Below are 17,861 nucleotides of genomic sequence, written 5' to 3'. Positions count from 1 at the left end.
ATGCTTTGGGAAATGTTTTCAAAAAGATGATTTAATGCTTGGAGGTTTCCAAAAGGGTTTAATCGATTTTGGCAAGGATTTAAATGCTACTTCTTCTTTTGAGACTAGTCAAAATCGTGTAGTGTGATTTTGGGAAGGTTTTCAAAAAGGATTCAATAGCTTTAAATGCCTATTTGGAAAAACGTGTGAATCCAATGGGTTAGACGGTTTTTGAAGATGAGCTTTCCCCAAGTGCAATTAAGGCAGGAAGATGAGGAGTTGGCCCCTACCAAAATCGTGTTTCTCAAGATTTATTAGCCCTATTTAGTATTGTTTAGATTGACTTAGTCTTAATTAGGGGTTAATTAAATTAGTAATGTAGCATTAGAATTAGATTTTAGAAAATCGTGTGTATTTAATTAGAATAAGTTATTGAATTAAATTAGGTTTGTAAATTCGTGTAGGTCTATTAAAGTAGGTGCTAATTTTAGTGTACATTTAATTTAGGAATTAATTTAGGTTTGCTTTAGGGTATTAGGAAATGTCAATTAGTTATTAGTCTAACTTAGAATGGCGTGTATTCAAGGCCTTATTCTAAACCGCCACTTAGACTAACCCTAGTTAGTCAAACCCAACCCTAGTTTAACCTAAGTTAGCATTTAACCTAGCCAACTAATCTTAGTCAAACCCCTAGTTTGTCTTAACTAAACCCTAGTCGACCCTACCTTATCCCATCCGACCCTTGTCCACCATAGTCAAACCCTAATCTAACCATAGCTTACCCTAACCGATTCTAGCTAAACCCCAACCTTAGTCTATTTAATTAGTTAGCCCTAGTTATATCCTTAGTTAATACCTAACCGTAATTAGTTAAGCACCTATAGTTAGATTAAATCGTAGGTAGTTAGTTACTAACCTAAGTTAAAAGCTAACCCCTAACTCGAGTTAAAACCTAGCCTTACTTAACCTTAGTTAGAACCCAAACCCTAGTCGACCCCTTAACTACTTTATTAACTATAGTTAATGCCCCTAGTTAGTTCTAACCGACCCTCATTAACCAACCTTATATCTAACCCTAGTTAGTTAATAACTGTAGTTAGCTAAACCCTAATCACCCTCTTAACCTTAACCGAACCATAGTTAACCCCTAACTACCTTATTAGATCCTAGTTAAACCTTAATCAACCTTAGTTAGGAACTAACCGACCCCTACTAACCCTAGCTTTAGTTAAACCCCTAATCCTAGTTAGAATCTAACCCTAGTTAGTTTAACCGTAGATTAGTAGTTGATTTATTAGGTTAGAATTAACATTAGAGTAATTAGTTCAATTGGTAATCATGTTAGTTAGAGTATGTTAGATTTAGTTAGATTTGTCATTTAGATTAGATAGTTAGTGTTTAATTTAGTTAGTAAGTAATTTTAACTAGTTAGACTAATCGTAAGTTAGAACTAATATTAGAATAGATAGTTAATTTAGTTAGTGATATTAGATGTTATAAATTAGGTTTAATTAGAGTTTATATTTATTTAGATATCTTATTTAGAGTATTTGTGAGTTTAGGTTAGGTTATTTCTTAAATTTTATAACTTAGTTTAATTGTTATTGTTTGTTGTAGTTTAACAGTAGGTTAGGTTCAGTTAGGACTGTTTTTGTACGTGGTTCAATGTCCAAATGTCAATTATGGATTCAAAGGGATGAATAGTGCAATGAACCAAAACCCTAATTTTTATCCGATCGTGCACTAGTTATTTCATGTGAATTTTTCGTGAATTTTCTGAATATTATTTTTCTATTCTCCACATTGGTGTGTTAACTGTCTGCAGACCAAATTTCATCTCGATCCGAGTTGATTTGGTCTGGTTTTTAAGCGTATTATGAAAACAACTTTTTCTGATTTTGAAATTTCGGGTCCAGCGATTTCCCAAATTATCCTGATTTTGAAACGCTTCGTTCTGGAGATCCAGAACTTATTTTTCAATTCTGTAAAGTGTGTCAGATTCTTGGATCTGTCTTTTACAGAATAGAAGTGATTTGACTAATTTTGGAATTCGTTTGACCCTTCAAACAGTCGTTTTGTGAAAAGCTGTCAAAATCCATTTTTTTGCCTTCTTTAGGGACAAAATAGTCTTTTAACTAATTATTTAATTTCGTGTAGTTTTACTGTTTTCTAGTTGTGTAATCAGTAAATTAACAGTATTTAGAGTAATTAGAGTTGCTTAGTTTAGTTAGTTTATTCAGTTAGTTTAATCTTAGTTTTAGATACTTAAATTAACTTTAATTTAATTTAGAAATAGTTTAGAAATAATGTAGATGTAATCTAGATAAATTCTTGATTTAGTTACTGACTTTGTGTTTTTTATTGTGTAGGTTGTTAAGTTAAAACAGGTTCACAGGTGTAATTCAATTATAATGTGCGACTGCACTTGATGTGAAAAGATAGAAATGCCCCTGGAGACCTGCAGAAGACTTAGCCTCCGATTTTATTTTATTTTCATAGTTTAGAATGTTATTTAATGTAACTTGTAAACACTGACATAGTTGTAAACTTTGTTCTTATTAATAAAGTGTTATTTTAGAATTAATTCAGAATATTCCCGTTCCCTGTGGATTCGACCCGTACTCGCCACTTCGGTGGAAAGTCGGTTTTATATCTTTGGTTGACGATTTTCCCATGTTTTCATTGAAAAATATTGTTTAAAAATATCAACTCCAAAAGTGCAACCAAATTTTGGCACCGTTGCCGGGGAACGGCGATTTATTCTGATTATTTCTGAGATATCATTTTATTAATATATGTGTTTAGTTTAGCTTAGTTTATTTAATTGTTTTAGTTTGTAGAATTAACATTGATAGAAAAATATAGGGTTCATTTGCTGTTTTTCTTAAAGATTCACTGAATTCCATGCTTCAATGATTTATTAAACATGTGAGTCTTAGATAAAATAGTGTGAATTCCTGTATTTACTGATTTTCTGATTTAGAATAGTTTTTCTTTTATTTCAACCTCCAGGATTTGAAAATGAACAATACCCAGATCATGTTTTTAAACTCAAACGTGCTTTATATGGTTTAAAACAAGCACCTCGTGCTTGGTACGAAAGACTTAAAACCTTTTTATTAAAAACTGGTTTTTCTGTTGGCAAAGCAGATTCTACACTATTTGTCAAAGTAGTGAATAATCATACCCTAATTCTTCAAATTTATGTCGACGACATCATCTTTGGATCTTCTAACAGCACTCTCTGTGAAGATTTTTCTAAGTCCATGCAGAATGAATTCGAAATGAGTATGATGGGAGAACTCACCTACTTTCTTGGACTGCATATTAAGCAAACCAAGGATGGAGTTTTCATCAATCAATCTAAGTATGCTCGTGAACTTCTGAAGAGGTTCAACATGAACTCAACTGCTTCAAAATCTACTCCTATGAGCACTACTACTGTGTTGGACAAAGATGAAGATGGTAAGTCTGTTGATACAAAGGTATACCGAGGTATGATAGGATCACTTCTTTATTTAACTGCTAGCCGTCCAGTTATAATGTTTAGTGTTTGCTTGTGTGCTAGATTTCAATCAAATCCAAAAGAATCACATCTTAAAGCTGTAAAAAGAATAATGAGATATTTAAAAGACACAGTTGATTTTGGATTATTCTATTCAAAATCCTCTACATTTGATCTAATCTCATACAGCGATGCTGACTTTGCTGAAAGTAAATCTGACAGAAAAAACACAAGTGGAACATGTCACATGCTAGGGCACTCACTAGTATCATGGTTCAGTAAGAAACAAAACTGTGTATCATTATCAACTACTGAAGCCGAATACATTGCTGCTAGCCTAGCTTGTACTCAAGTCATCTGGATGAAACAAACTTTAAAAGATTTTGGTTTAAATTTTGAAAATACAACTATTTTTTGTGATAATACGAGTGCTATAAACCTATCTAAGAATCCTATTTTACACTCACGAACTAAGCACATTCAAATAAGACACCACTTCTTAAGAGAACAAGTCTTAAACAACATAATTAAATTAGAATTCATACCCACTAATCAACAGTTAGCAGACATATTCACTAAACCATTAAAACATGAAGACTTCACACGAAATAGAAGAGAACTAGGAATATGCAAACTAAGTGACTTATAAATTAATCACACTTATTATAATACTTCTTATAAGTCTTGTTTAAATCTTATTTTAAATTGCTTTCCTTCTTATCGATTTTAGTTAGTCAAACTAAGTTTCCATATTCACGTATTCTTATAAGACTCATTCTTTATGTCATTTAACTTGTCATCTTTCAAGTACACATCCATTATAACTCCTTGTCCTATCTCCTTTCTCTCATATCCATAAGAACTAATTATATTAAAAGCCATCATAACAATGTTCACATCACTCAACTCCTTTATTATTTTTGTCCTTTTATAAAAACTTTTCTTACGATAAATGGTCCTACTTAGTTTATGAGAACTCATACTCTTCATTAGTTAAAATCAAATGACTATTTAGTTCCTTTAAAAGATCTAGTTGATATATTCACACGTAATTTTTTTTACTATATCATCTATTATATCATAGCCCAACAAACTATCTATTATCATCTCTTTTGTATACAAATTAAGCCTCCGTTTTTGTCTACTCTTATTTAAAACTTAACCTTGTCGAGTTTCTTTAAGAATATAAATAATAATTCATATCAATCATAACTTCATGTCTTTCATCAACCTTTTTTTTATTACTTCTTTATCCTTCACAAAAATCCATATGTGTCATCTCACTTCTCTCTACGACAACTCACATTTATTACTCTTCATTCATAAATATTTCGTTGTCTCCTCATTTCATCTCTCGAATACATTTTTTATTATACATTTTTGAATCCGACTCCTCTATGTCTATTCTTATTTAAATTCTTATATATTTTTAACTCTTTCTCCTTTTGGTCTCATCATCTCTCTCACCCCTAGTCTAAGTCAAAATACGTCCTTCTCATATCCACGTATACTCTTAAAAAAAAAAATTACAAATATTAATCATGAAACATTTTTTTTGGGCACTCTTTTCTTTAAAATGTCATATCTTTCAAAATACACATCACATGATCACCCTATGACCTTTCTTTTCATCCGTGACCTTGTCTCTCTCTTATTGTATATCTCTCTAAAATCGAGAACCTTTAAAGTCTTGCCTCCAAGCAAACCTTTATTTATTCTATCTCTACTTTATGTCATATCTAAATCAAGTAAATGTTGTCCTTTATTTTCTTTCTCTCCTCTCTAGATATCCACATCATCTTTTTTATGTCTTTAACTCTCCATTCATGAATTTAGAATCCCTTCACATAGAGTAACAAGTTGTTTGTCTTGTTAGGCCATTATTTTTAAAAGATCAATCATTTTTGTAAAAACATGACACCCCATACTCTATTAATGGCTTCCCCCACTAGTCGATAAACTCATCCATAGTAAAATCTATATATCTCAATAACTATGTCCTCCTCAATCTAATATAATACACTATCCTCAAACATTGATTTGATTCGTCATTCACAAGTCTCTTAACTTACTCCTCACGGATTTCCTTATGTGACTAAAATCTAAAAGTTACTCACTTCCAATGTCATTCATTTCATATCAATAATTATTTTCTTCCTTCTATTTAATCAATTGGTTCATCTCTTATCATTCCATTCGAACTTTTCTATCCTTATACAAACTTTCTCTCGGTTCTAGCTCCTTTCTCTCCTAGTGATTTATTTTCAAGGCATTCGATAATGGCTTCCTCCTCTACCAATGCGATCACCTCCGCAGATCTAAGATACCCCGACCTTATTCACCACTTTCAGTACATTAACACCTTGCCAATTCAAACTGGCAAACTAGTAAACTTCGACGCCTTCACATCCTTTGACCTCCATACCTCTCTTCAAGATTTTGTTCCCATCTTAGGAACGACTAACTCCATGACCTACTATCATCATCTCATCAAAATTTTCTATACCAACCTCTCTGTAGACCGTGACCACACCACCATTACATCCATGGTACATGGAAAACTCATCTCCTTCAATATCTCTCAACTAGGCTGCATTCTAAACCTTTCCTCCTATGGCATTGAGCTTCCTAACATAGTTCCGATAGATCGAGCTGTGTTTAAGAAAGTCCTTCTCTCCACTCGCTGCACCCATTTCCCATGGCATACGAGCAATCTCAAACCTCATGCTCTAATACTCTCACACATCCTCTCATCCAATGTCTTTCCAAAGCTTCCTTCCAAGGGTTTCGTGGCAAACGAAATCTCCCTTCTCCTATATGCAATCTTCTGCAACTTTCCCATCAACTGGTCCAGTATCATTTTCAATAACATGATCAATTTTCGGGCCTTCCACTCTCTTCCCTTCGGGTACTTCATCACCCATATCCTTCAGCACTTCCAGGTGCCTCTCCACCAAGACATCTTTCACCGGTCTGATCATGCTTTCGATGACTCATACCTCCCTGAGGAAAGGTCCCCTCGAGATCACTCTGACTAAGACTCATTTCTTTTATCTGTAATAACTTTTAAATTACTTTTTGGTCTGTAATAACTTTCTTACTCTGATCCCTCCTTTTTGTCCATGACAAAGGGGGAGAAAACCTGTCTCCATTATTGGAGAAATATTCTCTCTTTCAACATTATTTCACTTTTTTATCATATTATTATTTCTATGCATAATGTCTTTTTGACAGAGGGAGCATATTTTGTCATCATCAAAAAGGGGGAGAATGTTGAGAAACTCGGTTTTGATGTCACATAATATGATACACTGTCTTATTTGATTTTATATGATATGATAATATGTTCTCTTGAAATAATGTTATATTATGTCTGAATATGTTTTGCCTTAAATCTAACGAGTATTTGATGCAAGGATATCTCACCCAATAAGGATGGAGACTTCCTGTTCAAGTACAACTATGGTGCAATCATACTCCTTGAAGAAAAAAGCTTGATGAGCCATGCTTTCCTAAAGCTCAAATGAAGAAATCGGCTACCTCAAGATGAATTTTTTTTTCTTCTTTAGAGTCATATGTAACAGAACCTTCAGGAACTTCCATTTTGCATATTACATACTCATTCATACATACTATATCATAAAAGTATACGATAGTTTCAAAAAGCTTCTTTTTTGAAAACCAATAAGTGTACCTTCTTACAACCTTTTATGAAAAAGACATTTTGTCATATAATAATTGTACCTTCTTACAACCTTTTATGAAAAAAACATTTTATCATTGTACCTTACACTATATACAAGACAACATAAAAAAAGGAATGTAGGAAAAAGACAAAAACATAAAATCGGCTACATATGAAAAACAAATAAAATATGTTTTTGAAAAGACTTTAGTTATCTTCTTTAATGAAATGTTTTTTTAATATAAGAAGAAGACACAAACATAATATCGACTACATAAGAAAAACAAATAAAATATGTTTTTGAAAAGACTTTAGTTATCTTCTTTAACGAAATATTTTTTTAATATAAGAAGAAGACAAAAACATAAAATCGACTACATAAGAAAAACAAATAAAATATGTTTTTGAAAAGACTTTAGTTATCTTCTCTAATGAAATGTTTCTTAAATACAAGAAGAAGACAAAAACATAAATCGGCTACACATAAGAAAAACAAATAAAATATGGTTTTAAAAGGACTCTAGTTACCTTTTTTTTTATAACCATAGAATGTCGACTTACTTGAAGTCATCATTCTCTCTACAAAGCATTAAATGCCTTCTGTAACAAATCCTTTCTAAATATCCTTCCCAAAGAATGTCGACCTTCCTTTTGGTCCTCATTCTCTCTGGAGACTTTGAAATACACTACATAAAGAATACACTTGACATAACTATGTACAAATAAATATCTCAAAGCACTCATAGTACTTACACTCATTTAAAGTAAAGAAGTACTAATGTACCTCAAATCATTAATTAGAATAAAGACAAAACTACAACCCAACGTTCAAATGTACTATTGTAAGAAATAGACTTTTTACATAAAATATGTATTACCTGAAAATATTACAACGACTAGTGTACCCTCTATTTCACCTTTATGGAAAAAGGCATTCTCGAACTTCTCTAAAAGATGTTTTTGAAATGACCTAACATTTCACATTTCAAAAAGTTACAATTCCAAAATGTAACGACTACTTTTTATAAGCTATATAAACACACACACATAAACTATTCAAACAAGAGGAATGAAATAGACGTGTGAGCTTACAAAGAGAAAAATTTTTTATTCGTGATTTGAAAAGAGAGCCTTGAAAAAGAAAGAGAAAAAGAAAAAGAAAGAAAAGAGAAAAAGTCAAGTCCAGCTCTTTGACAGAGTATCCTCTGAGTGACAAACAGAACATTCTTAGAATCCTTCATTCGTGCATTCATATCATTCTGAAGGTTCTATAGGAAGTATTGTAACTCTGTTTATCCACTGTATTCCTTCTTTGTTTAAAGAAGTAGACCTCTGTGAAAGAGAGTGTTGCCCTTCTCTGTTGAGAGAAGAAGACCTCTTGGGAAGAGGGTGTGCCCCTTCTCTGTTGAGAGAAGAAGACCTCTTGGGAAGAGGGTGTTGTACTATTTATCCGGTGACTCAGATGTTATAGTGGAAATCTCAAGTGGTTTGCTTGGGGACTGGATGTAGGTCTGGATATTGACCGAACCAGTATAACTTCTGTGTTTTATGTGTTGTGCCTTATTACTTAGTTATTTTATTTTATCGATCATAATCATATTTCACTATTCACCCCCCCTCTAGTGGAATTTCATTTTCTAGTTGTGTAATCAGTAAATTAACAGTATTTAGAGTAATTAGAGTTGCTTAGTTTAGTTAGTTTATTCAGTTAGTTTAATCTTAGTTTTAGATACTTAAATTAACTTTAATTTAATTTAGAAATAGTTTAGAAATAATGTAGATGTAATCTAGATAAATTCTTGATTTAGTTACTGACTTTGTGTTTTTTATTGTGTAGGTTGTTAAGTTAAAACAGGTTCACAGGTGTAATTCAATTATAATGTGCGACTGCACTTGATGTGAAAAGACAGAAATGCCCCTGGAGACCTGCAGAAGACTTAGCCTCCGATTTTATTTTATTTTCATAGTTTAGAATGTTATTTAATGTAACTTGTAAACATTGACATAGTTGTAAACTTTGTTCTTATTAATAAAGTGTTATTTTAGATATAATTCAGAATATTCTCGTTCCCTGTGGATTCGACCCGTACTCGCCACTTCGGTGAAAAGTCGGTTTTATATCTTTGGTTGACGATTTTCCCATGTTTTCATTGAAAAATACTGTTTAAAAATATCAACTCCAAAAGTGCAACCAGCAGGTGCAGCCACATTTTGCAACACATATATGCTTTATCTTCTCAGATTCGTTACAACATATATATCTGCTTTGCCTTTTGAGTATCACTTCAATATATAGTTCTGTTTCAGCATGCGTGGGTGATTTGTTTTAGGAGTTTTCAATACTTCATCTGAAGAGGTGTTTACGTTTCATTCATAGTATGTTATTTCTCAAAATTTGTGTTAATCATGTAATTCCATTCTCATCTGCATATACCATTATACACCCCACATAGCCATAACCTCTGATGTAACACCCTTGCCTGTCATCCTTTGCATTTTCAATACTTTGTTTTCACCTCTTACTACTGCAACATACTATGAACTTACCCCAGCTATCGGCATCTTTCTGAAGCCATTGAAAATTTGAAAGAAAACACCCATCTTATCGTTGTCAATACTGCATAAAAAGAAATATAATAAAAAGGGGATGAAGCTTCTCCATGAAGGATTGCATTACTTGATGAGAGGTCTGCACTGTTTTCCTTGGTCTTTCTTTATAAATGTGAATGACATTGCAGTATCTCCAGAATCAGTAAGTCCTTGGTATGACCATAAGCAAAAGCACGTACTCCTGAGTTAGCGGGAACCAACAATTTACACTAAAAAAAAAAAGGAAAGGTATAACACCATTTTGTCTGGATTTTCTGTCGAACTGGTGGCACATTTTATCTTATAAACAATTGGTTCATTTTTTTTTTTATGAATGTTGTCATTATTAAGGGAAGGGCATTCGGAATTAATTGTTGTGTACCCAGTATAAATCAGTTCACATCTCATAATTGAATCTGTCAATAGAGATCATTGATCATGCATATATTTTAGGGATATTTCATATAAAAATATGCATGATTTCATGAGAAAATGATTTAAAAACCCAATTTTATATTAGTTTCGAGTAAATGTGCTAAAATAATATAAGAATAGAAAATGCATGAAAAATAGTGTTATTTTACATTTTAATGCCTATTTTAGTGTTTGTCATAATTGTAGTTGTTTAGTTTTTGAAAATCATAAAAAAATTAGATTTAGAATAGACTTAGTTTTTGTATTTTCTAAAACATAGTCAATTTGAGTTGCTTTGTAAATAACTTTTTGAAGAGAGGTTTTGAAATGGAATTCTTTGAAATAAGATGGACTTATGGAAAAACTTTCAAAATTATAAATACCATACGTAGGGGGAAGAGAGGCTTGTCTTCTCTCTTATGCTTTTGCCTTCTCTTCTAACCCTTCCCCTTCACCTTGTTTCTTTCCTCCTTCTTCTCCTTCTCCCTTGATCTCTCTTCTTTCTCAATCCGGTGGAGGCATCCAGCTACGGTAATGGCATATAGGAGGATTCCAACTCTTTTCTAATCCCTCCGGATTGCACGAGATTGGAGCAGAAGAGACTACGTGACACGAAGTACGAAGATAGAAGATTTTTACTTTTCAGTTTAGACTTAGAATTTTAATTGGGTTTGTAAATATTGCACTTTACGCCCTCTGCGAAGGGTATTCATTTGTTGTAATAGTTAGTTGTGATTACTTTTCTTGAACATTTTACATTTCAATAATTCGGCAATAAAGATTAGTTTAGATTTGTGTGTTTGAATACGATATATTCCCGTTCCCTGAGTTCGACCCGGTCTCATCCACTAGTGAGAACCGGTTTTTATTATTTGATGTCTGGTTTTCACATGTTTTTCATATAAAAATCTTTTCAAAATTACAACGATTTAAAAGAAGACATCAAATTTTTGGCGCCGTTGCCGGGGAACGGCGTAATATTAGTATTCACTTTATTGCCTAGTGTTTGTGTTGCATTTAGGGTTAGAACCACGTATGTGCATATCTTAGAGACGAGCTTACTTTTCTGCACAGCCCACCTATTAGGATCCCCTTAGAGGTGACTGTGTACGATTGGTGCCGTACACATAGATTTCATATTTCTTTGCATAATCTCTGTTATGTGTAACGGCGTGGTGTTTGTTTAGTTTTTGTTGTTTTTAGTTTACTCGCTTTGTGGTTTGTGTGGTTTGGCTGCTTAGTGCGTTAGTTAGGTAGAAAACCCAGAGTTAGGACGTGTGCTACACCGGTCTACTCTAAGGTGTAAGCAATGGCTGACGATCATCAATTGATCCATCCTTTGAGGGAGTACTTCATGCCAAATACGTATACTCCCACCTCCTGCATCACGAGACCTGATGTAGGAGCGAGCCATTTTGAGATTAAGGCCAGTGTGATTCAAATGTTACCTTCGTTTTATGGCCTTAGCAATGAAGACCCATATCGTCATCTCGACGAATTCCTTGAGATTTGCTCGACTGTGCGAATCAATAATTTTGGAGACGACGCTATGAGGTTAACTTTGTTTCCATTCTCTCTCAAAGATAAAGCCAAGCACTGGCTAAAATCTCTTGAGACGGTTCGTATTACTACTTGGGAAGGAATGCAAAGAGAATTTTTAAAAAAATATTTCCCAATTGGTAAGACGAACCAGTTTCGTAAAGCTATAACCAGTTTTTCTCAAATTGAGGGAGAACAGTTTCACGAGTCTTGGGAGAGATTGAAAGATCTTTTCCGCAAGTGTCCCCATCACCAGGTGCCTCGTTGGCAGTTGGTGCAGTATTTTTATGACGGGCTTACTGAGAAGCATCGTCAAATGGTTGATTCGTCTTGTGGGGGCACTTTTATGCTCAAGAGTGAGGACGAGGCGTGGTCTCTATTCGAGACCTTGAGTGAAAACATGATGCATCATACCTTGTCTTCACGGCTCGATAGGACTACATCTCTGTCTAGTGGTCCTAGAAAAATTGGGATTTCCGAAGTTGGGTCTGAATTAGAATTGCGTATCAAGGTTGACCAGTTGACTAGGAAGTTAGATCAATTCCTAGCCAATTCCTATAGAAATCCAGTAGAAAGAGTGTGCGAGCTATGTGCTAGCCCTACACACTGTGTTGCGGATTGTCCGGCAGCGCCATTATATCCTGAATTCGTTCAGGAGCAGGTGAATGCTGCCCAAGGTTTTGCTAGACCCATGCCTGATTCGTTTACATCATCATATAACCCAGGTTGGCAAAACCAGTCTATTTCGCCATCCCATCAGCTCTCCCAGACACAGTATAGACCCAGTAACCCTTCACAAGGTTACTCGCATCCTATATTTCCACAGGTTCATTCCCAGTATTGTCTACCTTCTCCTCAGGAGCCCATTCCAAGTTCATCATTTCAAGAGAAGATGTTAGAAGCCTTTTCTGATATCAAGGCCACTCTTTGTTCCCATACGCAGTCAATAGCCCAGTTAGAAACTCAAATGGGACAGTTAGCTCAGACATTGAGTAGACAAAGTCAGGAGAACCTTCATAGTCAGTCTGTTGTCACATCCAAGGGAGAGGATTCCATGTTATTTGACTTGCAACCCACTACTTCACATCATCAGCAAGTCAAATCTGTTACATCCCTTCAGTATGGGAAGGCGTGTCACTCCACTCAGGAATCGACTCATGAACCTCATATCATTTTTACTGACGAGTCGATCTCCATGATACCGCAAAAGAAGGGGCCTTACCCACATCATACATTATCATCATATAAAGCCCTATTTTCTCAGCATATAGGATCACTGATTGTTTTTAGTAAGCAAGAGGTGCAGATGCAGAAAGTGCTTGACCAAGTCAAGCCAGATCATATTCACCACTTGTCTGAAGTTGCATTCATTGATAGTCGGTCGGTCCTAGACTCTCATTCCTTGACCAGTCTCTCAGATGAGACTAATCTCTGTTCTTCACGTCAAGAGAGTTATGATCCTACAGTTAGAGGTAGACGGGATGGAAACATAGTGCGTAGTGTCACAGATGACACTCTTTTCTTCATAGAGCCCGGTTGAGTCTGACTTCATGTCCATTGATCTCATGGACGATGAAGGTTTTCCAGGGATCCGTCTGGCTGGGGACGTGAAACTTAGCGCTTTATGGGAGGCAACCCATATTTTGTACAGTATTATATTTGTTGTTAAGATTTGTAGATTTCATTTGGTTTTATTTTTCGTTTTCTATCTTTTCTATGAGTTTCATGTTTTGTCATGTATATATTGCATTCATTACATTCATAGAATGTGCATTTTTAATTCATGTCAGGTTATTCTACTCTTTCCCTCATTTAATTCTCTCATGTGCATTCACGTAGTTTCATATAAGCATGGGGGAGTGCCACTGGGACAGTGTCATTCAAGCATGGGGGAGGGTGTAGTTTGCACACCTTGATATTTCTGTTTACGTTCTTGCACATGTTTACACATCTCTCATGAAAAAGTAGATTTTTAAAGAAAAAGTTTGAACTTATATGAATGTTATTTCAAATCTAATGTTTTTAGAGGATTTTTAAGCCCCACAAAATTTTTTTTCTGACATAGATCTAAAAATTATGGTTGTTTATGCGGATTTCAAAGAAATGATGATAGATACATGTTAGAATTTATTTTGAATCATAAATATGAATATGCACAGTTCTATTTTTGAAAAACTAAGCAAATGAACAAAAGCATAAAAATGAGCTCAAAAGAAAAAATATAGCATGTGTTAGGTTGTTTGGATAATTCCACAATCTGTTATCGTCGCGAAATTTTTCCCCCGTCTTCCCTTCCTTGCGAAAGAGAAAAAGAGAGAAACGCTTTTGCGCTTCAAACTTGACCGGATTTTGGAAATTGTTTTGAAATACTCGCCTCCGTTTTGAAAATTGCGGGAAAATCCATGGGATGGGGCTCGACCTGTCGGTACGAGGTTCGACCGTTCCTGCCGCCTTTAACAGGGGTAATCGAACCAAGGACCAAAATTGTGCTTGACTTAGTTAAATCATCAAAATCATGTTCTATCCTAAATGCACAGAGAATTTAGGCATGTGCTATGAGATTTGGAAAATGCAACTTGGGAAAACATGATGTATGCTTGGAAAATATTTGAAGTTGAAAAGATTTCTCAGGAAAAGAGTAAATTTCTCAGGAAACTCAGATGAAAAGATTTGAAATCTTGAGAAAGTTTATAAAGACTTGGGAAAATCATGAATGATTGGAAGTCCTGAGAAAATGTGAGTAATTCTTAGGAAAAGTGTGAACATTTGAAGGGAAATGCTTGTCAGGAAAACTCCAGCTCTGAAAATTTTATTTGGAAAGAGGATTGAAAATTCATAGGAAAACTTTTGGAGTTGAAAAGCATTTCTTGGGAAAAGGTGAAAATCGATTTCTCAGGAAACTCAAATGAAAGGGGTTTTGAAATCACAAGAAAGTTCATAAAGGTGTGGAAAAATCAGAAATAGTTGAAAATCTTGGGAAAATAGAAGTGATTCTTGAGAAAAAGGTGAACCTTTGAAAAGGGAAACACTTCTTAGGAAAACTTGGACTTTGAGAGTTTTCTTAGGAAAATGATGGAAATTCATAGGAAAGCTCATTGGAGAAGGAAATTCAAAACTTGGGAAATTGAAATCCTGGGAATTTTACCCTTGAAATACTTGGAAATCGATTTTGATCTTGGAAAAAGATTAGAAAACTCTTTTGAAGCTCTTAAGAAAATAACATTTTCCAGGGAAAACTATGGGGAAATTGACTTGGGAAAACCGATTTTGAAAGATTCTTAGAGTTTCTTGAGAAATCGATTTCTTGAGAATGAAATTTTCTTAAGAAAATCATAAGAAAACCAATGATTTCATGATGCAAATGATATGAATGAAAGAATGCACTTTGAAAGGTTTTCTAGGGAAATTTGTTGGAAAAATGTGTATTAAGTCGAAGTAAATTCTTCACATATTCTGACTGTGGCCATGAATATGTTCCGAGTTTAATTGATTTAATGCACAAGATTTTGAAAACATTGGAAATATGATGTGCATTTTCAAGATAGCCTAAGAGTGTAGGCTCAATGTGACTAGTAGAAAGATGATGGATCTGGGTCTCGTCCATATTTCGACTAGGGCCGTAAATATGGATTCCACCGAGTTCATCAACTCCCTAAGAGTTGGTGCACGTGCCATTCGTGAACATCCATAGTGCTTTTGAAATAAAATGCATGAATCATATAAGCAGGATATTGCATAAATTCAAACTATATGATATGCATCCTAGTCTAAGCAGAAAATTAACTCTCTTATTCCTAAATTTACAATATTACATCACTAAATAAAGGAAATAAAAGAAATTTGCAGACTTCAGCTCCTTCTTTGGAATGTCCCTGCCAAGCTTGAAATAAAGTTAGCTCAAATATGTGGGTTTTTCCAAGATTTTCCAATAATATTATGAAATTATTGGACTTAATTGGATATAAACCCTATTCTCATGCTTCCTTGATATTTTGAAATGATGAAAATGCTAGAAATTCAGTAGGAAACAATTTGAAATTCGGAATTGAGGTTAAAATGACCAAAATACCCCTAAAATTAAAGTTACACCTTTAAAATCAGGGTTTTTTGAAGGAAAACTAGGTAAAATCGAGATTTCGAAATTCAAATTGAATCCAATGATGATAAAATGCAGTATGAGGCATGATGACATGCTGCTAAACCCATTATGACTGTAAAATCAGAATTTGACATTTTGAAATTTAGCCAAAATAGCGAATTTCGCTTGTTTTTCGCTTGGATCCGGGTCCTACGGGACCCTGTTTTGGTATTGTGGCTAATCCGAACCTCAAATGGATTCCAAATTACACCAAATTCGGTATGAAGCATCTACGTACTCTGATAAACAGCCTAGAATGCTAAAAATCACGAAATGATATGATTTAAATGCTACAATTCAAGGAAAGTCCTAAAAATGATGGATTTTGCCTATGGATCCGAACCAAATGCAATGCCTAATATGATAATGCAAGATTTACACCATGGAATCTTCTGATATTTTGCGGACTGCTAAAAGACCCGAAATGGAACATTTTTGGTTTTTATAGCCTCGGGATTTGAGCCATGGTGAGTTCAATAACAGAGATTTAGTTCTGACAGAGGTAAAAATCACACTAATCTGATGAAAAATGCTAAAGAAATACAAAACGGCCATGGAAATTTATGAAATTAATCAGAGTTATGAACGACACTTACATGAACAACTTTCATGTTTATGACTTCGGCATTTGATCAACGGAAACACAGATAAAAATATAACTATTTCTGCCTAAACTAACAGAACAGACAAATGTAGCAAAACAAGGGGCTGACAAGAAAAATCCAAATCAGGGTTCAACGCTGTTCTAAAAATTACAAGCTTTTAGATTCAAACATAGGACATCTCGGACACCACTTTCACTTTTTACAGTTTTGGATTTGGAGCAACACACAAAGAGAAACCATAGCCCTAAGTCGATCCAAGATCTCAGAGGCTCAAATTAGGCTCTGACACGTGTCCCGAACTCTCGGATTTTTGTCAGACATAAAAAAAATCCGAAACATCTGAAAAAATCATATTAAAAACTAGACATTCGCTCGAGTTCAGAACATCTTTCGGATCGAAAATCGGATCTCCCATGAGGGATATCTCGATTTTACAAGTCGGCAAATGATTTTCAAAACGTATCCCGGGTAACAAAACCCGACTTGCCATTTTGAATGTTTACCGCAGTAAACAAATTCAAATGGCTCCGAATTTTTGGCAAAATTTTAGGGACATCTAAGGTCGCATTCCGTGATTTTTTTGGGATTTTTAATAAAAACCAAATGCATGAAATGACGTGTGGACTGACTGACAAAAACAGAGACCTACTGAAAATAAGCAGTATTGAAATAAAGGCTAAATTAATCCTAATTAATTCATGAAATATGCTAAATGAATGAAATAAAATGCAAATTAAACCTAGCTAACTATATGGATGTTAAAAATCATCAAGGAAGCATAATTAAACATTTTTATATATGTCGTTTTATGAGAATAGCTCAATCCATCTCTCGGATGAGCTCTTTCTTCAAACGACTCCCGAATCGGATTATGGAATTACATGAAGGGGAAAAGAAGTGCATCTTGCTTCGTTACGCAGCGTAGGAGCTTTTGAAAGGGGCAGCTATCACGAGCTTCCTTCGTCCTTCGCTCCGAGCTTCGGATGGTTCACCAAAATCGAGCTCTGTTGGAATCGGATTGGCCACGGCACGAACCTTACTCCACCCTCTTCAATGCGCCAAAGGGGGCACGATTTTCAAGGTTCAAAATCAGATGTTAGGAAGGCTAGGTCAGATTCTCCAAGTTCACAAGAGCTATAAAAAAATGATCCCTTCAGGCTGGGCGTGAACCCTTGTTTTTATAAATTTTCTGAAAATTTTTTGAAATTCAAACATGCTCAATCTGAGCCCTCCATGTGGCGCCATCTCAGGGGGTGCCATCTGAGGGGTTTGAAATTCGAATTTGTCTTTTGCAGGGAGCCCTCAGGTGGCGCCACCTCAAAAGGTGTTTTAATTTTTGAGAAAAATAAAAAAAATGGAAATTTTGTGGGTGAGACACCTCAGCAGGGGGAATTTGGAATTTTTCAA

The sequence above is a fragment of the Nuphar pumila genome, chromosome 16, assembly GCF_984573655.1.
Source record: "Nuphar pumila chromosome 16, dmNupPumi1.hap1.1, whole genome shotgun sequence".
Classification (NCBI taxonomy): domain Eukaryota; kingdom Viridiplantae; phylum Streptophyta; class Magnoliopsida; order Nymphaeales; family Nymphaeaceae; genus Nuphar; species Nuphar pumila.
Note: the sequence above shows the minus strand (reverse complement) of the source record.